This window comes from Rhea americana, unplaced genomic scaffold (genome assembly GCF_003343005.1).
Source record: "Rhea americana isolate MKP2758 unplaced genomic scaffold, rheAme1 scaffold_19, whole genome shotgun sequence".
In the NCBI taxonomy this organism is placed as follows: domain Eukaryota; kingdom Metazoa; phylum Chordata; class Aves; order Rheiformes; family Rheidae; genus Rhea; species Rhea americana.
The window spans coordinates 7,422,410-7,448,264 of NW_028186038.1; the positions used below are offsets into that span (position 1 = coordinate 7,422,410).

Consider the following 25,855-nt stretch of genomic DNA (forward strand, 5'->3'; position numbering starts at 1 on the left):
TCCTGCCAGATTGATGACAGATTGTGAGAGGTGTAGACAGGGCAGGTGGCAGGACACTGGACAGCTGCTTTTTGGTACCAAGCGCTCAGCATGCAGCAGGGAGGAGCAGCTGAATTCACTGTTGTGCTGTCATGAGCACACAGCCACATATCGGCAAAGCAGGGCAGAAGAACACAGACCTCTCCAACCCTGGGTGGCCAAAGCTCAGTGTGATGCCGGAGCTGCGAAAGAGAATGAATGTGGCAAATGAGGCGGCCGTGGCAGTCAAAAGCCCAAGCCCTGAGCTGCTGAGCCACCCTCCTTTTGAGAACTGAAACTGCCTCGCAGGTAACCTCAGTGGTTTCATCGAATCTCTAGTAATTATCAGCTGGATTGTGAGGGCCAATAAAGTTAAGTCAATGATGAATAGTGCCAGGCTGACCGGTACTTGCTTACCCTTCTTGTGCATCTGCTCCACAACTTGGTGCTTTCGGGTTCCCACTCACATCGCTGGTAACTGGCTTCCTCTGTTGAGGAGGTGCCGGAGGCAGACATCCCTGGTGTTGAAGGCTGTTCGTGCCTGAGCTTTGGAGCACCTCCACGGACCAGGAATCTCTTGCTCTCTGCTAGTTTCAACGCTGAATGAAATCAGTCGTGTGCACTGCAAAGAATTACCTCTAGCTGCTTACCGGGCTCTGCATGTAGTCTGCACATTTTACTATACTCTGTAATTGTACTGCATACTTCCTCTAATCCTTTTTTCTAGGACTGTGGGAACTGGAACTGGCATATGATGAATTTGGAACCTGTTGTCGTGTTCTGTTCTTTCTTCTCTATCTTTTTCTTTCTACTGCATGTTTTTTCCTTTGTTCTTGCTGTGATGTGTTCTTTGTTCTGTGTCTGTCCCAGGATACAGGAGGATCTCCGTAGGAGCTAAGCCACCGTTGTCCTGCCTCCCCAGCTAGTTCTGCAGACCAGCTTCCTGCCTTTGGGAGCACAGGCCCGACAGAGGAATCGCTTGAAACTGGAAATTCTTGCAGCACTCCTTTTCCAGCATGTCTCCCGATGCTGGCTGGTCTCCACCATGCCCTCCATCCTGAAGGGTATCTGAGGGCATTTCTAACTGTAAGTAGGTGCTTAAGTTGCACAAAGCTTTTAAGCAGAGCTGGTGATCTTCCACTTCTCAGTTAGATATGGCACGCACAATTCTCCTCTCTAGGATTATTTATGCTCTATCTTCAGTATTTCTAGAGCTTAATTATTATTAAATCCCGGTGCTTTCCGGAGGGCTGTTTGTTCAAGACCTGCACAGAGCGATTATGTGAGCTATAATGGGATTTGGGCTTCTTTGGGGGGGAAAGCCCAGTCCAGCGTGCTCTGAGAAGCCAGCACTATCCCTTAGCTTTGCACCCCGGGCTGACTGCTATAGTTCACAATTCAAGAGCTGCACAGTAAATCGCATGTGGTCCAGAGGCTGTGGGGCAACCAGGAAGTGATTTCTGGAGCAACCCTGCTTTTCTTAGTGCTGTTAGTTAGGTAGGGGCTGGATGGGCATATTCACATATCAAATGATGACAGTTTTGCCAGGAAAACCACCTGCTTACCACATGCAGAACTCCCCAAGTGACCTTGTGCCATGCTGCTTCATTTCCTGTGGCACAGCCTTTTGCTCGATTGTTTCCTAAATTATACTTTGCACTAGGCTTTGTGTGACATGCCAGGCAAGACCATGGATGAAGTGTGTTCATTTGAAGCATTATCATTTAGATCTGGCAGAGGGATGACAAGTTTGAAAAAAAAAATTGAAAATAATCCGTTCTTTGCAGGAGGTCTGAATTCTTCCGTCCTCTTCTCTCAAGGTCACTGTCAGTCACGAGCCCAGTTATATCTCAGCTCTTGCAGAACATCTCCCTTGCTATTCAGCTTCGTTATGGTTCCTATTTTCTCTTGCCTCCCAGAGCAGCATTATGCTGCACTTTCATTGCAGCTCACGAGGGAAGGGAGCCCTCATAAGCAAACTTCCTGTGAAGGGAATAGTCCTGATAAAAAGCTGTTTGTGTGCAATGAGATGATGCTTACCTTTAAACCACTCCTGTCTTCCTCTGTGGCCCATTATAAATATGACTGCAGGCAGGTACAGGCTGCTAGCAAGTAGAGAACACTTTCTTTCCCCTAACAAATTAGAGTCCAGCTTCTCAGAAGGACAGCTGTGATTATCTGCTTCTATTTTCTAAAGTAAGGCTGAGAACAGCAAGCTGTAGTGCAGAGCTGCAGGCACGAACTCTGTGGGGCTGGAGTGCAGGCAATAGCCCATTTAACTCCCAGGGCTAAGCACATCTGCTAGTACACGAACTTGTACCAGGGACTGTCTGGAGCCTTTCAATATTTATTAGAAATTTTGTAGAAAACATACTGTGTTGAAGATGCTTCTCCTTTTGTGTTAACATAGGAACATTCTCCAAAAACAGAGCATGTGCAATATTTTAACATAAAATGGCTGCTTAAAATGCAAGGAAGAGTGTAGCTAATTAAGACTCTGATCATTTAAAATTAGCACGAGGTTGAGAGAACACAGTCCAATCCAATTACAGCAGAGCATTTTGCTAAAAGCATATATAAAAACAGGTGTTCTGGAGGGGAAAAAAGTCTAGAGGCTTTTTTCTGCTCCAGCGTACAAAATGAGACTCTGCCTTTTTACGGTAATTTTAATATTCTTCCTGTGACTTTGTTTTGCAATAGAAAAGAAACAGAGGTAATGAACACGCATGGTTCTTTAACAGCTGCAGTATGTGTAATTTTTTTCCAGCTCTCCCTTTCTCCCTGATTACTTGCATGTCGTATAAGACATGCATTTTACTTTAAGACCAGAGCAGATCAGAAGCACTCAACATGTTATATATATGTTCAGTTAGCAACTTTAAATTAGATTGCAGTTCAGTATTGTGAGCCGGTGGCAGAGCAAGGTTTGTTCCCAGCACAGTCTAAATGACAGAGCAGTTGGTGAGGGCTAAGTATGTCACCGTCTTGTCGTTGTATACACTAGATAGATGGCTCTGTGGCAGTCAGCAGTCCTACAGTTTGGAGGGATGTTCCTTTTTTTAATTCCCCAAATTCACAGCATCCTCTATCACTTTGAGTCCTTCTCTTCATTTTTATTAGCAAAGCTGATGTATACTAAGGATAGCTGCGAGTTGTGCTGAGCATCTAATTAAAAGCACGATGCGAACATTTCTGAAGTTTCCTGTATTCGTTGACTTCCAGCGAGTCGTCTTTGTTTATCATTTCTTTGAACTTTGACAGACGGGTATCTATGTGGAACTTTCTCGGAGAAAGCTGGTTTGCTTTGAAAGGAGTAGCTCATTTAAGCCCACTTAGAACATGCTCAGAAGCCAAGATGAACGAACAAGGGCTTGAACTGACTGCAGGTTTCGTTGAGCAAGTGGACACATCCGTGCCTTTGGACATCAGAGGTCTCTCAACAGGCTGATTTTCATGTCTATGGGTAGTGCACTCTGTCTGCTTAAGGCCCGCCTGGAACAGTGACTGCGCTCCATTGCCCTATTCGTTCAGACAGCTCTAGCCGTCATTCTCAGGCAAGCCACAAGCATTAAGTCTCATAGTTTTCAGTAGATGAGGAGAGCCACTAATCCTTCCAATGTATGTTTGTCACAGCTCAGCGTGGAGGTTGGCTACCTCCCAAGTCCATGCAGCTCATCTTCAGAGCAAGTCACCTGCCAGTGTAGCTTTGGAGCAGGATGTGACTCATGCTCCTGGGTCTCAGGCACCAGGCCTAGACATAGCAGCAATGAAAACAAAACCAGTGATCACATTAGAGCATTCTCTGATTTTACTGTATTGAAAGCACTCCACTGGGGCAGTGGAGATAAAGGTGGCAGGCCAGTCACCTTCTCCAGCACCACTGTCTTATCACTCTAATGCTCTATCGGTGTGAGGTTGCAGCCTTCACCCCAGCAGTCTCAGGCTCTGCTCACCAAAGATCAGTCCAGTCTTCAGGTTGGAAGGAGCTCTTTGGTTGGAGCCCCCACAGTCTCTTGATTCTGTTGGTCGAGGAAGTCATCCACGGCTGAAAGTTCAACTTGGCGCTCAAACACAGCTGGATCTTGGTCCTCGTCTCCTTGTGTCTCAGATCAGGAGAAAGGAGTTGATATCTCTAGTCTGGAAGCACTGTTGAGGTTAGCCCCCTCACTGAGTTAGCTCCAATAATTTGATTTAGCAATAAATTGGTCTACCCATATGGGGCTAATGCATAGCATACACTATTTCCTCTACAAAGTCTATCCTTTTTGAGGTAGGGAAATTAAAGCAGAGAAAGTATATATAAAAAAAACTCAATAAGTAAAAACTTTTCTTATCTGTCACATTAATAGGTTGGATCTGTGTTTTTTTTCTTAGACTGAACTGATTCTGATGTAAGCACACTGATGTTGTTTCAAACCTGACATTGTCTTTAGCAAGGAGTCTCCGTGGTGTAAATTACTATTGTAATGATGATTTCATTGCCCTCAGTGAAGGAGATTTAAGCTTGGAAATGTTGCAGAGCTAAAAGTATGCAAAGAGCTGATTACTGCAGCTTAGCTGATACGTGGTAGCTCAGTCATGTCTCTGCTCTGTCATAGTCTCTCTAACTCAGGTACGTGGAAGAGGCTAAGGAGCCTGTTATGGCTGTCAGCCAAAGAAGTCAGTCTTTACCCTCAAAGAGCCGATCCATAAGAGATTGATGGTGCAAACCCCACTCTCAGCAAGGTTATGCTAGCTACAAACTGTAAGTGTAATATCAACATCAGGACATTCTATAGACTTACTACATGTGTAAAAAGCCCTAGGTTATCAGACCTAGCCTCTCCTCTAGAAAAAGGCCCCAACTTGTCTTAGTGTCATAAGCTACAGATGGACTACTTAATTTAAAATAAAGAAAAATGTACATTAAAAAAAGCATTTTCCTCATCAGTAAAATTGGGAGACTCAGGTGATTCGAGCCCCCCTGCAGTCAGTGAAGCACTGTCATGACTTCTACTGTCTTTGATACTCTGGCTCAGACCCTAAATATATCAAATAGTTGAGGCAGAATTATTAATAGGGAAGGTGAGTGACAGATTGTTCAAGTCAGGCTTCCTTCTGACATTTTGAGGGGTAAAAATAAGTAGCCTTTCTTTACATTTTATAAACTCTTTCTTGGCTGTCCCTGATGGTTCTCCCTCCTGCCTCCACCTCCAGAGATGTCTGAACAGTATAATTTCCTTTTATTTTTAGCCATCTTTCATAATTGAAAGTTTCTCTATGTCAAAGAGAAAACGTTTCCATGAATTCCTCAATAGGCACTTACCGAAAGCAATTGATTCAAATGAAATATTTAATGTGGTTTTTTATACCCATGAACTTGGCAACACTGGTGAGTCTCAGAAAAGATGGTTTAATGACATCAGGATGGATGGGCATAGGGCCATCATCTCCCCGGCTTTGCTGGTGCTTCTCAAATGCAAGCCTTTTCTGGAGTCAGCATTGCCATCCAGCCTGAGGGGCACATGGGTCAGTGGGAGGTGAGCTTCCGGAAGCAGCAACTGCTGCGTGACCCCAGAGTTTCCTGCTCTTCCTGCTAAAGACCTTGTACCTGCTACCTGAGGCAAAGCTGTTGGTTCTCACTTGTCTTAGGGCAGCTGTCTGGAAATTCAGCCATGTCCTCAGGCAGCAGTTTATCTTGTCTAAGGCAAGAACTATTTGGGATCTGATCCAATGTCCAGCTAGTCTAGCTCCTTGTCTCTCAAAGTGGCTACAGCAGATCCCATCTGGAAGAAAAAAGCACGGGAGCAACAGGCTCTGATACTCCTGCATATATACTGCCCACCTGCATGCGTTTGCACTCAAGATCTTCCTGAGCCACAGTTTTTGTATTTAAGGGTCTTGATGGATTTTTTCTTCTCTGGATTAGCACAGCCACTTTTTCAGGCCATGGAAGCACTTGGCATTCAGAATATTCTACGACCCGCTTGCCTGCGGGTTGTGTGGAGAATCCAGTCTTTTAGTTTGTTTGGCACTTGCTTCCTCTGGTGCCTTGTTCTCCGGCAGAGAGAACTGCTACTGTTATATGTGGTTCCCCAGTCCACTGTGATGTGCAGAGGTAGCAGGAGGATGTGCTTAAGTCAGGAGACTTGAACAAAGAAAACTAAGTGGAAAGGGGGAAGAAAAGGTGTTGGAAGTAGCTGTTGATGAGAGAGTGGACAGCTATAGGTGCTGGCAGTGAGGACTGCAATCAGTAAAACACGTATCAGCTTTTGGGGCTGCTACATGGGGATTACTGGCTGAGAAAGTTCATCTGGAGATGTCTACCTCTTTTCTTTTCCCAGACCAATTCTATGCTCCTATTTTAGATGCTCAGGGAGATGGATGCTACTCCCACTCCTACTCAGCAGTCAGTTGGATTTGGTCTTGGCCTGAAGAGCTGCAGCTCTTCAAGATCGTTTTGCAGAAGGCAGAGTAACAAAGAAATAGCCATTCAATAGCATGCAGTGAGGCAGGAGTTGATCTGGTTTAACACAGCTGCTAAAATTGACCTTGAGGATTCAGGGTCTTATTTGGATCATTTTTTAAATCAAACTCTTTGTAATTGAGTGAGACCTAAATTTAAAAAAAAAAAAAGGTAAAAAGAAAAAAAAAAAAGAAAACCCCATTAACCCAACCTCGCAGCTTGAACTAGAGTTAGAGAAGGGACAGATCCCCAGTCTGCATCCACATTTCATAGCTCACATCTGTTTCATCAATGAACTAGACCAATGTTCTTGCTCCAGATTCCAACATTGTAGGGGACATGTGAAATCCGGGTTTTGTGGCTTGTGGTGTGTTGCAATGTTTAGTCAGGTACTCAAGCATGTCACCAAGCCAGGCCTGGGAAGCTGAGAAAATTGGCATTTCTGACTGTGCTGGCTATCGCTTAAAGCAAATGTCATTGTTCTGAGTCACCTCCAGCCCTGAGCTGACTGATGTGGAGGTAGAGAAGATCAACCTTGATTTCTTTTCTGCCCTTTCTCCCTCAGTCAACAGTTGCTAACATCTTCCTATGTAACCCCTTCAAGGTTGTCCACTCTGGTTATCCCATCAGGGCTTAGTTCTCAGCCAGCTGCAAGCACAGAAAACCACTCCATCCAAAGGGGCAGCATGTGTGACACCTCTCCTGCTCAGGATAAGAGTAGTTCATTCAGAAAACTGTCTTCCTTACTCCTCATTGGGAGTCTGTATGAAGAAGAGAATGCAAACAAACCCAAGCTGGAGGCATTTTAACCAGAAATATGCACAGGGAACTAAACGCTACAGGTGAGGATTCAGGAAGATGGTCTGGGAACAGAAGGGAACTACCCATAACTCCACTGAAATGCTGATCTCTACCTGTCTGTAATTTTGTACATACTCCCCTTTTTGGAGGAAATCGTTGTTAAAGAGACAGATGATAAGTGGTGTTTGACAGATTCTCAATGATCTAGTGAATCCTGTCCTGTCCTCAAAAATGAGGAGGCATGACCACACCTTATCACACGTCCCTCCAGATGTGCCTCCTCTGTGTAAATTAGCCTTGGAGGGATCTCGCTTTCTGGCTATGTCAATCCTTATTGTTTTTCTATTGTGAAAGCCATGGAAGAGAATTCTCTGTGTACCGCGTTCTTTTATGAATCATAAAGTGATTTGAGTTCATGAATCACGACAAACAGCGTTGCCAGGTACAGGGAGAATTATATGATATGTGATCTAGTAACCCTTGACTACTTGAATCATCTGTGATAGGTTCTGAGCATGTTGCATGACAGATGACATAACTGACTTTTTAACATGAAGCCACAGAAAGGTGTTTGTTTTGTAGGCATTTCCTCACTCTGCTTGGCTGGAGCGACCTTGCCTCCTGGCCAAGTTGAAACAGGTGGGATTCCTATCCTATGATTATTGCCATATCAAAGAGGAGTTTCCCACCAGGAATTCTGCAGAATTTTCAACAGCGAGAGAAGGCAGTGAGTCAAAATTTTGCAAGAAGCTGTTGTTGTGCAAGTTTCTGTACCCACAGAGAAGCCCATGTGGCCTCCAAGAGAGGCTGAGCAAGTTTCATTCTCCTGTTGTCCCCAAGAAGACATTACTGGGTTGGATCCATAACTGTATTCGAGTCCTGTGCATGCACATATGAGCTGCACGGGGTCAGGGCTAGTAAAGACATGCCACTTGTAGATCTTTCTTTCACTCCTGTCCACCAAGCCCAAAGCAACATTTTCCCTCATGGAGAGCTTGGCTCCATAAATAGACAGAGAAGATGCCTACTCTCTTTCAACTGGTCCCACACCACTAATGGCAGTCCCTCACAGCTGCTGCCCCTCACATTGCATGCAGCTAAAGTGTGCGCAAACCAGCACAACATCCCTAGCAGTCTCTAGAGCTAAGTTTAGGTTAATTATCAATAAAAATACATCTGCAGTGTGAAGGTAATTAGATTTAATTGCTGAGATAAATTTAAAATAATTGCCCAGATGACATTCCTGCTTCCAGTGGGTTTTGTGAACTCCTATGGGTTCTCTGGGTAATGCCATGATGTCCTCATGCCAAGGGGAAGGCCTGGTGTGGGCTGAATGTCTGCGGTCTGACCCCAGCTACTCAGTTCACAAGGGCTAGATCCTGGCTCAGATGTTCACTTTCGAAGTGTGCGTTTGTGCTGCAAGGCGCCTGGGTTTGGATGCTGCTGCGACAGAGAGCCTGAGCGTGCTCCCTGCGACGGGTTAATGCAAGGGAGTGCGGAGGAGAATACGAAGCGCTCAGGAAACGGGGCAGCTCTAGGAATCGGGTGCTTGCGGAAAACAGCTTTGTGGCAGCAACGCTCCAGTAGCAGTAACACCTCTTTCTTCTGCTTGGAGACCGAAAGCGCCAGCCCAGGCCCACTGTCTCTGCGAAGTGATGTACAGCCACAGGCAAAGCCCAGCTGGGCTTCCTGGTCAGAGCATGGAGAGTGTCTCAAGACCTCCCAACAGCAGGAGTAGCTTCCAGTGTTGTCAAAAAGAAAAGGTTTGGACTTTTTGTCTTAACTCTTTAGCATTTGAAATTTTGAGATTGGGGACACCAGCACGGAGGCCATGAGGTTTGCTGGAACGCTTTCCCGTCCCCCGCAGATGGATAGCATCTCATGACTCAGTAATGGGAGCTCTTGGATAGCTTCCGTTTTCTTTTTTCTTTTCTTTTTTTACAGTTACTGGGAATTACATACTGTGCACTTAACTAAAGGCAAAGTAGGCAAATCTGGATCCTCCAAACCTGTAACTTGCACGTTCCTCCTCTTTGAGGAGCTAGGACTTACTGCGAGCACTTGCTGACTGAGGTCTGCTCTCCTGCCCACCTGTCTTGCCAGCGTCAGCCATGCTCTGTTCAGAGCTCTGACAGAGATTTTTCCAAGACAACAAAAGTGCCTAACAGCAGTTCGTGCTTTTGAACGTCTTCCCTGCTGCCCTTGGAATTGTTTCAAATTAAAAACAAAACTAATGTTTTAAATGTTGCCTCCCACACAGCGTCTCTCTTCAGTGTTCTTTAAGCCTTGCTGCCGGTTCAAAAGTTTCTGGTGGAACAGAAGCCTGCCCCCGAAAAATACAGTTTTGCCAAAATAGAAGCACTTTGCAGAAGGTAATAATTTGGCTGAATATTTTGCCAGCAGGATTCTCTGGCATGATGCTCAGCATGATTCTTTTGCAGTTTGTTTCAGCATTTTGTGTTTTTGTTTGGTTGTGGATTTCGCTTTCTTGTACGAGATACTACTGAAACAAAATATTTGGATGTTTGCAAATAATTTTAGGGGTTTTGGTGAGAGGGAGGAATGTTCATTTTCAAAGGCATTTTGCAATGCCGAGATTCCCTACTGAACAGAAATCCCGTTTTGCTGTCGGCTCGTGGCATCCACTCTGGATACATAGAATTTAATGTCGCTATGGAAGGATCTGAACATCTTTCCCAGTAATATACTCTACTGTTGGAATGATGGATTATTTAAATGCTATCCATGGCTTTAGTCTGTCCAAAAATCACAGTCTCATACTTCATTAATGGCAGTGTCGTTAATTGATCTTTTCTTTTCTGGTAGCAGCTGGGTTCCCATGTCAAGGAACGGGGTGCAATTGCATTTGGTACCTTCCCAAATGGTGACAGTGAATGGGGAAGACATTGCTGGCAGTCGGGGGGGCTGATGTGATGCACTAGATCGATCAAACCTAGGGATGGAGTGAGCTGAACATGCTGAAGGGCGGAGAGGTAACAGCAAAACTAACCGCTTAGCAGAGAAGTTAGGCAGTTGCTTGATAAGACCAGTTCCAGATGCGAATGGTTCATGGGCTGTGCAGGTGAGGGGTGAGTTTCAGGAGGGCTTGAAAGACGCATACGATCGCAGCCCTTGGAATTGTGATTTGTAGTTTTTCCTGCGTGTGGGGATGGAAGAACATGCAGTTGCCTACAGAGAAGCTGGGATACAAGCAAGGCCAATCTTAGGCAAAGTAGAAGCTAGGATTTGTGGACCTTATAGCAAGAGCATGGGGCAAAAGAGAAAAGGGCTTTCAAGGCAATGGGAAGGGTTTGCATTTGATATGCTGGTGTAAATGCTGTTTTCTGGCACCTGGGAAAGCTGCTCAGTAGTCACAGTGGGAAAAGATAATGAAAAATGATGTGTCCAGCTGAAATTCCTGCAGCTTTTGGCTCAGCGGAGGATAAGTGCTTAAAACTGGAGTCTGGTCAGGACACTGGAACTAGCACCTCCGCGCTTACAAGAAGTGGGATCTTGGGTGACCACAAGTAGTCACCCTGGGATGCCATTAACATGACACCACCTGCAGCCATACAGCGCCCCCAGCTCCCTGCCAAGGAGTTTCAGCACAATGCTAACCCTGCGGGGAGATGCCACCTACTAAATCACCCAAACCGCTTCCTGCTGCACCTGAATTTTCCTCCGAAGCCTCCTATCCAAACAATGACTAGACGCCTGCAAAAATAGTGCCTCTCGTAGCAGGCTGCCACGACCAGAATAGCTGTGCTGGGCTTTGCTTAACCCGTACCGCGCATTGCCAGGGAGACGCCAGCAGAAGGACTAACCTGTTCGCAGTGCCTCGCTCCCCTCCGCGCTGGCAGAGCCGCCGCGGGCCCGGCCCAGGGGGGAGACCTGCAGCATTTCCCTATTCCATAGTGGCACCTACTGGAGAGCTCTTTGGAGCACAACTCCTTGCTGCAGAGCTCGGGACAACCCCTCCAGCTGCTGCGTGAAGGCACATAGCACACAGGCACTCGTAGCTGCTTGCGGGCTCTCGTAGGTGTGACATTATTTCCGGATACACCATGCATCTTCACTGCTTTTGCCTGTTCAATTAGGATAGCTGTCTGAGTGCCAAAGTGGTACCAGCTTTCAGGTCAGGTGGGGATAGATGGTCCATATGAGCTCTTGTTCTTTCACAGGAGATCCTCTCTCCAGCATGGTTCTTCTGGGATGCAGGGCCCCAGCTTTCGATCAGAATCTTTTCTCGTAAGCTGAGTTCTAGCCTGCTGCGTTGGTTGTCCCTCACCAGCTGGGGACAAATCCCCAAAGTTTACAGGGATTTTTCTGTTTCTGCATGCTTGCAACTCACATGCTAAAGGCAAAAAAAACACAGTGATTTCCTCTGGTCATTTTTTTTTTTATCAAAGGAGCCAGGCAGATAGTCAGCAATAGCAGGCATCTTGGCAGAGCCAAGAATCCTCTGCAGTGGAGATCCTCCCTTGCTTTCCTGCCTGAAGAGAATACATGAGTGTCCTACTCACTCTTTGGCCTGAAGTAGACCTGGCAGAGCAGATCTGCAAGCTGTGTGCATTCTGTGCTCCCACACACTTCCCTAGCACCTGGCCAAGTGGATTTGATGACTTTGTGTTCCTGGACATAAACTGAAAAACAAGCAGAGACATCTTTCAGGCTTGCTCTTTGGAGCCTTCAGCTGGGGGAAGGTGTGGGCCTCCCAAGTGTCCTACTTGTTCCTCGACTCTGTTCCTCAAGGGCTTGAGGAAACTGCAGAGATTCAGAGAGATGTTTTTTCCCCTTTCTTGAAAGCACAACTAAAAATAAAATGAGTATTGAAACTCAGCCCAGCCCACAAAGCAGAGTGTGTAGGTGTGATGCTAACCAAGACCTGGGGCTGTGAGGCATCTTGGGGGATCTGACACCTGAACCATCTTACACCATCTGGCACACATGTTCAGTCTTCCTTTTCATTCTTTCTTTGGCATCTTTTCAGAAACAAGCAAAAGGATGAACGTAAAGTTGCTTTGTTTTGTTTCTAAATGCCCTACACATCTTGTTCCAGTTGTAAGGCAAAGAGGCTGAAGAGAGGATGTTGGTTTTCACTTGTAAAACCTGTGGGAACCTGGCAGTTGGCACTCAGGGACCTTCGAGCTGCTACTGCTCTCACTTCTTTTATTTCTTAGCTGAAGGTTTGTAGAGGTGGCTGGTAGAAAATGATGCTGATAGATACTGCATCATGGCAGCAAATGAGGATGCCTCTGAGCTTCTGCCCATGGCCAATGTAAATAAATCAGTGCAGGCTTGGGCAGTGTAAGCCTCACATACAGATGCACAACGAACTGTGCACAAGTGGTAAGTTCTCAAACAGCCTTGAGTGGCAAAAGGGGAGAGGTTTAATGGAAAGAAGTTCCTATAAGTGTCGTGAAAGCGTGAAATCTCAACACCCTGCTGAAAGAAAGGCTGCCATGGCAGTTGAATAATTATAAGTTCTCTTTGGTTGGCCTCGGTGGGTAATGTGTGTGTGTGCCAGCATCACAGCACACACCTCACTCAGACCCTACCCCTGTGCACACTGATGGGTACTGTATGTGCAATGTGGGAGGATGCAGGTCTTCCCTAAAGAAGAGGAATTTGTAGGGCCTTTGCACAGTGAGAGAAGTCTGCAGAACATGTTTGTGTGCTACCACCACACTGTCCCTTGCAGCCTTCTGCAAAGCTTGCACCTACCTTGGCATAGCAGAGGAATTTGAGGGAGGTGAGCAGAGAGAAAACAGACTTGTAGTCAGCAATCAGTATCCACTGGGAGAGGACTCAAAAATATGCTAATCCTTACATAGTCTATGGGTTACAAGTGCCGTGGATGAGGAGCTGTGATGAGCAAACAAGGACTTGGTGTCATCTGTAATGCACCAGATGCAATGGATATTGGCATTTGATATGGAGGTGGTTTGCCACCACTGGGTTAGGTAAATTGCTTGGTGATGCTCAGACCCCAGAGTAGTTCATACTGTCTTTGTCCTGACCCCAGAGTGGAAGGCAAGGCCAGGAGGTGGTTTGGTGCCTTGAGCGTGAGAGGTTTAGCCTGATGCAAAAAGGCCTGTGGTTTGAGGGGTAAAGGTGGCATATGTGTATGTACAGGACAGCACAAGATTGGTTTTAGGAACTCCGTTAACCTGCAGTAGCCTGCACAGTCCAGGAATACCTCTTAGGCTGAGCATCAAAGCTACTGCAGGAGAACCTGTGGCACCTCCAGCTGCTGTAATAAGCAGTAGCTTGCCTTTCCTCACTCCCTTCTTTGTCCCTAAAGCCTTCTGTAGGGGTAGGAGTTGGTAGGAGAGAAAGTGTTCTTGTATTTGCCAACCCCTTCTAAAGGGAGATGCTGAGGAGGCTGTGGGACACCCCCACACCTGGATGCAACCCTGTCTAACGTGCTCTAGGTGACCCTGCTGAGCAGGGAGGTTGGACTAGATGATCTCCAGAGGTCCCTGCCAACCTTACTGATTCTGTGATTGTAGGCGATATGCTCCCCTCCATCAGAGCGGCTGAGAAGACTGCCAGACGGGAGGCAGGGTGCAGGCAGCTGCGAAGGGGCAAAGGTGCTCCGCAGGGTAGTGATTTTTTTCCCCGCAAATGAAAAAAAACCACAGACCGAATCACAAACCCAGCCCAGCCTGAGAGCTGCCACAGTGCCTTGGGGTACCACAGCCTCTCCAGGGAGCACTGCTCTACTCAGTGGGGTAGCAAGCTGTATAGAAGAGCGAGGAAGCTGGAAGGAGGGCTAAGAAAATGCAGGTGAGAGACAAACAGGCCGTGTTTTCTGTTGTGAATTCTCTGAGTTGGGGCCTCTCTGTTGCTCCAGTAACACTCAGCCAGGTGCTGGCTCCAAAACCAGGCAAATAAAAAGCTACGAGTGTTGCCTAGGCCCTGAGTTAACCTCACATCCCTCCGTCCACCACCCCTGCCAACAAAAATGTGCGTTCGGAAGCAGTTAATTCCCAGTGAGCTTTCTGTCAATCCACCTTTCCTGCTTATCTGGGGCCGGTGGGCAAGAGGACTCCAAGCCACTTTCCCAGAGGGACCCTGTGTTCAGGGCAAATCCTCTGACAAATGCCTAGGCCAAGCACCGTTTCCCAGGGAGATCAAGGTGGATTGAATAATTAATCACAGCTTGTCTGGGGGAGGATGAGGAAGTCTGAATTAAGGTGTTAACAGCTCTTAAAAGCTTTCCTGGTTTGCTGAGGGTGCAGCCTCAAACAGATTATCTGGAAATATTATTAGCTGGAATAGGAAAGAGCTTTTTCACTTCTAGTCTTCTTGCAGCCACCCTAAATCTGCTTGAGCCTTGGATACAGGTTTTGCTGTGTGAGGGAAGGTGGGGGAGAGGTGTGTGTGCCATCAGGGGGTCAGCAATTAATTAGTTCATTCCTTTCTCACGGTTATTTTCTAATCAACGTCTGCCACAGTGCTGGTGCCGCCCTTGTCCTTGCCTCTGCTCGGCAAACAAGAGCCGCAGGGATTTGCGTGTGTTACCCTGTTACAGGGAGCCAAGGGCCACCAGACCTGGCTTGTAGAGGCTGCTGGGAGGTAGGTTGGCTCTTACCAAGCTTCTTTCCTGCTATGGCTCTCAGCTCTTCCCCACTTTGCCTCACCTTTGGGAGGAGGAGATGATCAGTGTATTCTGCAGCACGTTAGCTTAGGGAGGAGAATTGTGTGCTAAGAGGAAAAAAAAGCGATGCTGCGGATGGATGGTAAGTGAAAGCAGAGCTGTGCCCCTTTGCTCTGAAGGAAATGTTCCTGCCAGTGTCTCCGAGGCCTGTTCAGACAAGTGCTCTCGTTCAGCCCAGTGCCGTCTGCTCTCCCTGTCCCTTGCCTAAATTGCTTTCAGCCACATCTTTCTGGAGCTCACTTTAGGGAGGGGGTGAGCTGTCCTCTATCAGCTGCCTTCTTCTGAGGAGCCGTTTCTCCTGAAACCAGCTACTGGTTTTGTCTGAGCACAGCCACGTGATGTTCCCATTTCCCCACATCTTTGTGCTGATTTTGGTATGTTTGTAACTTACTGAAATCTAGGGTTCTTTCAACTCGAAACCTAGCATCCTGCCAACTGCGGTTCAGCCCATTTTTACCCTCCAGCTCCACTGGTATAAATGAGCTGAAGTCAGTGGAGAGCCTGCTCTGACACAGCTGTGACAGGCACTAGTGTCTTGCTGGGAAAATTGCAGAAGGCCCTCTAGGCAGTAATCACTGTGGTGGTGCATCTTGATATAGGAAATTACCTTTTAGATGAGAGCTGGAACATGTCTTTTGGCCTGGAGAATTTTGATGTTTTTAACTTGGCACTATTTTGGTTTGGAGTGAAAACCAGACATTTCGAGTCTTAGAAAGGAGATGGAATTGGGAATGGGAAGTCACTGATCTAGAATAGGCCATGCTCTGCTGTGATTACCTGGCCTCCCCAAAGCTTACAAGATGAGCTGGCAGAAAACCCCATTCATGGAGAAATTCACTGGATATTGTATCTTTGGGGAACATTTCCTGTTGACATACTGCAACATTTCTTCTAAGTCTTCCTACATCTTGAAGAGGAAGCAGGCTCTCTGATTCTGAGATGGAGTCCCACAGGGTACTTTTTTCATGGGCATATGATTTCCACTAACTAATTTAGGCCAGAAAGCATAATTGAAGCAGCAGATTTCTGGGTCTCTCTTTCTCTTTACAGACTGTCCTTCAAACATGAAGTACGTTGAGCACAAACCAGTGCGTGTTTCTCAGTTCTCCTTGGAGATTACACTTCGGTGATGACGAGACAGATGGAGTGAGTCCCTAGGCCTCTCCAGGACTAAACTGCAAAACCATGGATTTCACCAAAGCTCTTTGAGCCAGTGAGCCTCCCAGCAGAGTCTCTGTCCCTCCCTTGACTCAGGCCTGGAAATATAGACAGGTATGGAAAATCCATTATAAATAAATAAATGACCCTCTCTGCAAAGTTGCCAACTCTATAAGCACTTCCACAGCTGTTTGGAGACCTCAGGAACACACCCTGGACTGAGTTAATGCAGGTGTTCTTGGCTCTGGTGCCTGGTGTATGTCTAAAAAGGGCCTGATGGCAGGCAGGGGAGATGGAACTTTATGGTTGTCTGGACCCTTCCCCTCTGTGATGGGAGTTTGCTCCAAGTCCTGGAGCCTCTCTGGCTTTTCCAGGTGACTGGACTACAACCTGATGCCTCCTGCTGGGGATTTTTGCTGGAGGCCAGGGGTCCAACTTAGAGGTTTGAAGGTGGTGCCTGGAGAGCAGGAATATGCCTAGTTTCCAAAAGACAGAATTGTTTTTCATTTAAATTGCTGTTTCCACTGTTTTTGCCTCCCAAAGGATCCTTAAGCGTTTGCCGAGCTACTAAGAGAGAGAGAAGGTCTTGCTGGCTGACCTTCTTAGGTGGCCACAGAAGAGAAGGTAAGTGGGCCTGAGTAGCCAAGACACCAGGTCAGCACTGGCAAGCTGCATGTTAACCGTAGGAAAGGAGGGGATGGTGGCAAAGTGCTTCACAGAAACCATGTCATCAGGCACAACCTGCTGTGGGCTCTTTACTGGCTGTCCACTAGCATCTAGAGCAGCGCATATAGTTGAGTAGCTCCTGCCCAGATCTGCACCTAGCACTAGGGGATGTAAGGAAACCAAGGATGAAAACTGGCCTCATGGAAAGTCCTTCCTCAGGCAGAGCTTCCTTGGACTTGGAGTTTGCTGTAGTCTCAGGGAGATGGCCTGAGGGAGAGCTGAAGGGTTTAAGCCATGACTGGGCCACTTTTCTCGCACGCTCCCAAGCACTAAGGATGGTGTCTCTCAGCCTTGGCTCAACCCACGAAGCAAGGCTTGAGTGCGCTCTGCCTTCCCTTTAGTGTGGGCTTGACTCTGCGTCAGGGCGGAGGCAGGCAAACAGGAAAGTGCTTTACCAGAGTCCCTGTTGCCTTAGTGCAACTTATTTTATACGTTTCTTAGATCAGTAAGACTCAGATTTTAATGGCTAGAGACCCACAGATGACTTAGTGAAAAATATTGAGAGTCCTCAAATATATGTGACAAGTTTTATTACAAACTTAAGTTCTTCATTCACCCAGCAGCTGAGCACAGGTCGGCAAAGGAGCGTTCATGGCAGATCCCAGCAGATGTACATGTTCCATCTCTTTCCAGCTCTAGGGAGAAGAGTGGGTCTTTTTCTTTCATTTTCAGTCACTGTTTTTCCCCCTTCTTTTCTTTATGACCAGGACGGGGCTCTGGGAGTTGTCTGTGTCCCAGCTTTTGCCGCTGTCTCGCTGGGTGACGCGAGGCGAGAGCTGTCAGTGTTCAGCGTGACAGTGCTGACTTCTGGACTCACCGTCCCCGGCGGAGCCCGTTCGCATGGCTGGGCTGAGCTGAGCAGACCCAGGGCAATGTGTTGTGTTTGGTTCACCCGAGGCAGCCAATCCAGCAATTCACTGAAAGGCAACTTGAAGGAGCGCTGAGTCCGTTCCAGCTGTTGGGAAGCAAACAGATCGCATCGGAGTGAGGTGATGGTAATTTGTAAAGTTGCCTCAATCTCCCTGAAAGCAAAGCTCGGTGACATTTTCTGCCAGCCTGCTGAAGACACGGATATTCTTTGTTACCTTGCACATACACACAGCTCTGCCTGTAGCTTTTGCATCAGTCTGAGCTCCTGTGCATCTGTTCAGAGCCTGTGCGCAGAATTCTTGCATGGTGACCCTGATGTGAAGTGCCTTTGCAATTTCTTCTAGCAGGCATTGATGGGCAGGTAAGGAGGTGAATGCATAGGCATTTTTGTACATTTTCATGCCGGGATGGAAAGTAGCACATCAACTGAAGTGTTATGAATGAAGGATAAGGGCTTGGAAGGATTTGAAGTCCCAGCATACCTGAGTGCATTAGGTTAAGTATTGCTGTGTTATATAATCTTTAAAGAGAAGTAGCTTCATGCTTTCTTCAAAGTGATATTCATGCTCTGCAGAGGGGCAGCGTATGGTTTTTATGCCACTGAAGTTTCATTTTTATCCTACTTTAAGAAATAGAACAAGCCCCAGGTAAGTGTGCAGGTCCTCTGCTTGCTTTGCAGAGAATGAATTTAAAGCATTGGACTGTCCAGGTCAGATAAAATTGATGGCTCACCCAGGCAGGCCGAGGGGACTGTATTCAGTCAGTGCTTACACAGAATGTATTTGATCTTTTTTTCCCCCCTTTGTTTGTTGGAAAGAAGGTATTTTACTTAAGTTGTCTCAATAGTTGCCTTATTTGCTGACTTGGTAAGTGTGTTAATCGAGTATTGACACCAAGTAGAGTAAAGGTGGCAAAGAAGCAATGCAGACAAAGTAGTGCTACGAATGCACGTTAGAAATACGACAGACTATAAGTCTTCTCCTCGTATTTTTTTTTTTCAGTTATAGATGTTTCAGGTGACTTTTCCCCAGTAATGGCTATGTTGTTGCCTCATTGGTCAAGGCCTCTTTAATAGAAGTCTTGCATAGAACAGAAGTCTTTCTGCATAATTTTTCTCCAATAGTTACTGGAGTAAATGGAACGGGCAGGAACTCGCAGGGACTCTCTCTGGTTTTAGTCTCTACCTCTGTTAGAGAAACTAGAAGCCAAGGGGTCGGCGTTTCTGGTGTGCAGGCAAGTTTTGAGCTAAGCCAAGCTCTAGCATGCTCCAGTGTCACTTTCCGTCTTGAAGGATATTGTTGTTAACGCATTTCTTGGGGAGGAAATTGGCCTTGTGGTTAGCAGGGAGGCATGAGACACACTGAATTCCTATTAACTCTGGATAAAGGCAGAGAAAATCTCCAGGAGATAGAATGGGAAAGGGGACTTCACGCGGACATTTCCTGCCTTATCCTTCTAGGACTCCCCATTTTCCTTCAGACTCTCATTCTGCAAAGCAAGTTGCATTATAGCCGTAGGACTGAATAGCTGTGCCTAGTGCGTTGTTCTTTTGGTATCTGTGCATGCAGGAATAGATAGTCGTAGTGTGCGTGATGGAGAAGAGACCTTCTGCTCATTCTTGTCTCTGCGTGAAGAGTCTCCTGTTGGAAGTGAAGGGCCGAGTAATTTCTCCTGCTGTTGAAATTATATCGTCTCTCTTAATTATGCAAGATTTATTTTCTCACATTGTAAATTGAATTCAGCACCACTGGCAAAGCCACGGGCTGGGAAGTTTTAATTACTATTTGTATAGTGCTTTGGGCTGTGGAGTGAGTGGCTCTGGAGGCCTGGGAAGAATTATATTATATATTGGCAGATATTTGTATTTTATTACCTATCAAATTCTGTGGTCCTGTCAACAGCTCCTTCCTGATGGCTCAGTGTGATGGGGCTTCCTCATGCAAGCAGTGCAGATACTGCTCTCCCATAGCCACTCATGCCTGCTGAGCGTCGCTGCACAAAGTAATAGAGGAAGCTACTCAAATCCAGTATCCATCTCCAGAGAAAATAAACCTAGCAGTGTGTGCTTGAAAATATCCACCTGCTGCCTAGGGCAGGAGGTTGGCAAGTAGAGCCCAAAAGCACTCTTCTCACAAGGCTTTCCTCATTAGCGTGTCTCTTGCTTACGCAATGCAGCTATTAACCTTCCTGACCCCCTTCCCCTTGCTAAGAACAACACCTCTTTAATTATAATCCCTAAAATTCCCCTCTCCTCTACCTGGAAAGAATGGGATTTGGGCACAAGGAATGAATGTGAAGGCATAAGTCTCTTTTCATGGGAAAGGAAATCTATACAGCGCCCTGCTGGGAAACCCTGCTTTGCTTAAACCCCAGCATAATGCGGTAAGAAGTTAAGGCTATTAGCGGGCGAGCAGTGCAAGAGTGCTATTAAGCATGGCTCAGGTCTTTGTGGTCAAGTGCTCTGTGTTGCACCGAACGCGCCGGGTTTTGCGCAGCACTGCGATCGCGCCCCCCCGTTCTGCTGAGCTGCCGAGGGCCTCGGCATCCCGCCTTTGCCCAGTTTGGGCTGCGACGAAGATGGGCCCCGTGAAACTGGGTACTGCAGCGCAAAGCTGGCCGCCCCTTCTGCCGCCTCTGGCAGCTCGGGCATGGGTTCGTGGCGGATAGGTGTGCCTTGAACCCCCAAAGTCCTAGGGGATGAGTGTAGCTACCAACTGGCGCGCGTACCAGTGTGCGTGTGCCTGGGAGCGTGCCCGTGGACTGATGTGGATGTATGGATGTGTGATGCCATCCACGTAAAAATCAGGGAGGGAATCGGCTAATTTTGACCTAAGAGATTATCCCCTTTTCTTTTTAAATCATGACTGTGTTCTGGTGACACACGTGGTTTTTGACGGACAGTGCACAAGTACTTAGTTGATTGCTCCAGCTAGCAAAATTGGAGCTATTCACAATTTGCCCAAATCTCTAAAATACAAACACCTGCCCAAAAGATGTACTTTCCCCCCAGGGCGCTATCAGACTCGTTATTCCCCCTGAATTGTGGACTCCTGGGGGCTGGGGGCAGTGCCTCGCTGTTGCTCTGCGCTGGGTCTAGCGGGGTGGGAGTCGTAGCACAGGCGGGATCCCCGCGCGGGGAGATCAGTGAACGCGCGGCGCGAGAGCGCCGGATTCGCAGCCCGCTAAGCGGCATTGCCACCCGCTGCATCAAACCTGAGGAGCGAAGAAGGCAGGAAGAAGATAGCTCAGCCCGCGACCCCGGGGCCGCTGGGCAGACCCGTCAGGAGGGTTTCGCACGCGTGGACACTTCTGCGTGTTCGGAGCTAGTTAGAGGTGACAAGCTCGCTGAGGTGGCTTTCCAGTGTGATGGCTCAAAGTCCCATGTATTACCACAGCCTCGCTGATTAAATGGGGTGAGGAGAATACCCATCCGTTGTTTCAGCAGGCATTGAAGCATGTTGGGGGGTGAAGACAGCCAGCCGAGGCTCACACACCTGGGGAGATGGAGGAATGCCCAGTGCTGCTACGGGGCTGCTTCAAAACCCTCGGGCACTTCCTCTCCCAAGAGCACATGTCAGAGGAGTGTATTTTGCAATGGTTTTATGCAGTCTGGAGTAACTCCTGTTCTCTCACTTCCAGGATGTTCCTCGCTCTCAGACATGCCAAGGGCTGGCACATCTTCGGCAGCTTTCCTCTTTTCAGTCTGAGGGTTAACCCAAGTCCCATTACAAAAGGGAGCGAATGTCCTTGTTGCCTACTGAGACAGGCCGGGGTGACTGTAGGGGATCCCAGAAGCTGGTGGGCTTGGTCCATGGAGTGCTGTGTAGGACTCTGGGCTCTGAATCAGAGCTTGGCAGCTCAGATGCCCTTGGTAGATCTTGGCGTGGGCTCTTGAGCTCATTTTTCTCCCTGCACTAAAAATCAGCCCTGCAGAGTGCACTCAGAACTGATCTCTCCAAACTCTCTGTTTTTGCCCTGCCACGCTTTTCCAAACACAGGAAGAGCAATGCAAGAGGCTGAGATGAGGCTGAGGAGCATGAGCAATTGTGAGCCTAGGTGCAAGGTGGCTCTCAAGCTGCCATCCTGCGGAGGCAAAGGAGACTAATGTACACGTACAGATGCTTGTACCACATGCAGTCAGGACCAGTAAGGAGAGCACTGAGACCACAGATTTTACCTTTAATTGAAATTCCTCTTAGAGATGGGGCCAGAGTTGGCCCCACAAGCACAACCCAGCTTCAGGCGCTCAGAGGGGGGAAAAAAAAACAGACCCTTTAAAGAAATGTAATTCTGAATGAAGAAGAGAGGGAGGGGGAAGAATTCCATGTAGAGCCACAGAACAACTTCTGAGGCAAAAATGCAGTTTGCCTTCTGTCCATAAACCAAAAGGGAGAGGCAGCCTAGAGCTGTCCATCGCTTTGGTCTTGGCATCTTGGGCGAGGACACCAGCCAGCATCACTAGAGGCTCAAAGGTCTCTTTCAGCGCGACTCTGTTTAGATTGGCTGCCACTGATCCTTGCCCATCTCGGTACACAACCGCTTTTAACCCCTTGGGGAGGGGTCGGGATGGCCAGCCAGAGCGGGGAGCCTGCCAACTCTCTGCAAGGCCCAAGCCTGCTGGAGTACACTGCTGTGATTCATTCATGGTCCTGCTCGGGGCACAGATTGTAAACACGGCAGGGAAGCGGGGCTGCATCCCAGCCCTGTTTGGCTGGCCGCCTTGAGGTTCCCGTCTCCCAGATTTTGTCGCTCGTTCTCGTCTAAGTCGTCTGCCTCCAAGCAGCGACAGCAAATGTTTCAATAATGTTTCCTAAAAATAATAACAACAACAGAAATAACCATTTGTAACGTGAGTCTGTGCATCGTCGGGGCCCTGAACAATCTGCAGGCTGGAAGGGCAAATGCTGAAATGGATCACGAGGTTGAACATGCTCTGAGGAGCTACCGGGATTTCTCCCCAGCTCTCTCTGTCCTCACTGACAGGAGGAGGGGTGTTTGGAGGTTATTTTCCTTCATCTCTAGAAGAAAAGCGAATGCCTTTCCAAGAGCAGCCCATTGGTCTGATATACCAATTGACAGAAAAGCCTGTATCAGGAAAAAATCCCACAACTTTTGTGAGTGTGCTGAGACTTGCACAGTGTGTGTACTGATTGCTGTCGCTTCACTTAAACACCAGGGTGTTAATTTTCTGTTACAGCTTTCGCAGGGAAAGACGTCAAAGGATATAGACACCCTATGCTGGCAAGGCTTTGCCCTGCAGGAACGTGTAAATCTGGTCCGGCACAGGTATGCGAAGCATGACAGCCTTAAATAACGGGGAGCTGCTTTTAAAGGGTGACTCGGGAGCTGTCTTGACAACAGCTTTGGAGAGGAATTAGGGAGCAAGTACTTTGTGCAGCCTTTTGGGGACTGACTGGTTGTGCTGGGGTGTGAAGTTAACAAAACTGGCTCTCATCTGCTTGCAGTGCTGGTGATGGTGATGGTAAACCCGGGCAATTCAGGTTGTCTGGGAGTGACCCTAATTAGCACCTCTACCTGCCTACCTTGGGCCCTGCTGTCACCATAAAAATCCCTACCTGGAACCCCTTATGGGAGCCAGCGGGGAAGGTATCTCACTGGCGACAGGGGCGCGAGCTCTTTTGGCACGACCACCGTTCCCCACCGGCGCCCATCGCGGGTGGACGGGCCGGAGCAGCCCACCTCCTGCGCCTCGGCTCCCGTCTGTAAGCCGGCAGGTCTCGTGGACGTGCCGCCAGGTGAAAGCAGCCGGCGCTCGGTATGGTAACAGGGGCGTGAGAGGACACGGGGAGAACAGTGGAAGCCTTGTCGCGAAGCCTGAAGTCTCACAGCAAGTGTCTATTAATAAGCCGTGCGTGCATTTCCTCCGTGTGTTTACGGTACGTTTTCTCCTGTTAGCTTTGAAAACCACAGCTCCGTTTTGACATAGCAAATACTGCTCTTTCAGGGGTGCATTTGGCTGAGGAGGTGTTTCAGCAAAACCTACCTCATTTTTAAAGCGAACGAGATTTCCCTTGAAAAATGCAATCTGTCTCCAGAAGAGCAGTTTGGGCTAGTCCGCAGGGATGTGCTCTATTCCGGAGATGGTGTCTGGCTGGCTGTAACACTGTCTTGTGGATGATTGCCATTGAACTGATATAAAATACATCAGTAAAAGCATCAATCCAGCCTGTGCAGTCCAAAGCCTCTTGTGCTTCCTGGAGGTGTTTAGAAGCTGGAGCTGTCTGTGGTGGGGCAGAAAGGGCTTTAGATGCTCTTGGATCAGTTTGGCTAAGCACTGAAAAGCTCAGAGCACCCCGTCTACCCCTCTCCTCCCCCCACCATGGGGCTGCGAGTGAGCGAAGGGGAAATCCCATCCCCGGGCAGGACCGGTGACGTCCTCACGTGGCTGCAGACCTGGTACCGATCAGGTGTGAGAAGTATGCGAGGGGGAGCAGGGGTAGGTGGAGGCTCCCAGGCGCTCACGGATGGGCCTTAGGAGGCTGCCGGGGTGCAGCCAGCCCCCGAAAGTCCCGAGGAGCCTGGCGGCACAAGGTGGCGGGTTTCTTGGGCACGCCCCAGGGAAGAGCCTCCTGTGCCATTCTGGTGCTTTGGCAAATGAGCCGAAACCAGCGTAGCTACAAAACTGGGCTAGCTGTCAAGTGGGATGAGCCTGGCTTGCGAACCTAGTTGGGCCAGAAAAGTAAGGAAAAAAAGCATAGACTAAATGAAATGTAAATTGAGACCTCTAACTGCCTCTGCCCTTTGCCAAGGAGAGCTGCAGGGTGCGTAGGATAATTCAGAAATTCCGACTTCTGTTGAAATTCAGTTATACCCTCTGTAAAACATCTTTTCATTATATAGATGTGCAGCACCTGCCAGAATGACTACCTTATCTTCAGCTGGAACCTAAGACAAAGAATTTGCTGTAATGAGCCACTGATGGAGAATTTCATCCTGATATTTGCAGCACTAGCACAAGAAAAGTCAGTGCCACGACTTTCCTAGCAGGGTTAAGGACAGCACCCAGAGCAAGTTGGGAGCCTTGAGGACCTGTGACTGTCTAAAACATGTTTAGATTTTATTTGTTTGCAAGAGAAGAACCTAATTTGCATTGCTGGAAAACAATGATGCAGAAAACTGCATGAACTTGTCGTTCTGGTCTGGTCCTTGGATTTGGTCAGAATTTTTCAATGTTCCTTTGCAATTAAAATTTTCTCCTGATTGTCTTCTTGTTAGCAAGACTGACTAGGATTGGGAAGGTGCATGTAGACTGGCAAATGGGGTTGCCCCTAACCATCAAACTGTATCTAATTAACCCACCTCTACTGCAGGAACATGGTTAGCTGGCAGGAAAGTTCCCCCTTCCGGTAAGTGGAAGGGTTAGATAATACATGATCACTTAGTCACGCTGTACAAGTAAATTCTCAGAACCTGCTGAGACAAATTCCTACCTGCTTTAATTAGGTGTGAGATCCCAGACTGACTAGAGGTCTGCTGCTCTCTTACTGCCCAAGCCTGTGTTTACACTCAGTGCATCAATCCAGTTTTGCCATTCAAATCTCCAGATATTTGTTTTCACTTGAAACACAAGCAAACCGTTTCTGCGGCTCTGTTTTCCTGTGTTGTTGTTTCTAGGCCTGATTGCCAGCTAGAGGAATGATAATAAAATAATCACTTAACTGCTTTGTACTCTGCAATTAGCTGGCAGATTTTTTTTTTTTTTTTTTTTAATATCCTCAGTCTTTTCAAAAGGAAAGTGGCAGACACGCTGGTTCCAGAACTTCCCCAAGAGACACAGAGCTGCTCATCTGGCCTTTCCTCAGCTGAGCACCAGAGGTAAAAGTCAGTGAATATGAGAGGTCTGGCACGCTCAGAATGCAGCCGGGACAGAGCTCTATAATGAACCACTTAGCAGGAGCTGCTAATACGGTAGATACTGGATGAAGGAGCCCTTACCACTGAAGGCTTGATCCTGCCTTTGGTAGGTGGTTTTTGCAGTGCATCTAGTAAAAGAATTGCAGCTCGTGTGTGCCCAGGTGCAGTGACAGGCAGATTCGTTGCTGAGTTCACCCAGGTGGAGCTGGGTAAGGTGGGGGCAGGTTCTCTTTCGACTGACTGAACTGTTGTCTCTGGATCCTGGATGTCTCAGGTGCAAGCTGCGGTAGAGGAGGCGT

General features: G+C 47.8%; 1 long non-coding RNA gene across 3 annotated transcripts; it reads left to right on the top strand.

Moving 5' to 3' along the window:
* Positions 1 to 892: 892 nt before the first annotated feature.
* LOC146597278 (uncharacterized) lies at positions 893 to 24,895 on the top strand. 3 transcript variants are annotated; one of them, XR_014895547.1, is made up of 5 exons: positions 893 to 1,104; positions 15,978 to 16,199; positions 16,629 to 16,709; positions 17,519 to 18,042; positions 24,543 to 24,895. It is a non-coding gene; the product is annotated as an uncharacterized LOC146597278 (long non-coding RNA). The 3 variants fall into 3 exon arrangements; XR_014895548.1 differs by lacking the exon at positions 17,519 to 18,042 and adding an exon at positions 22,879 to 22,967; XR_014895546.1 differs by lacking the exon at positions 24,543 to 24,895 and having other exon boundaries at positions 17,519 to 18,646.
* Positions 24,896 to 25,855: the final 960 nt, after the last annotated feature.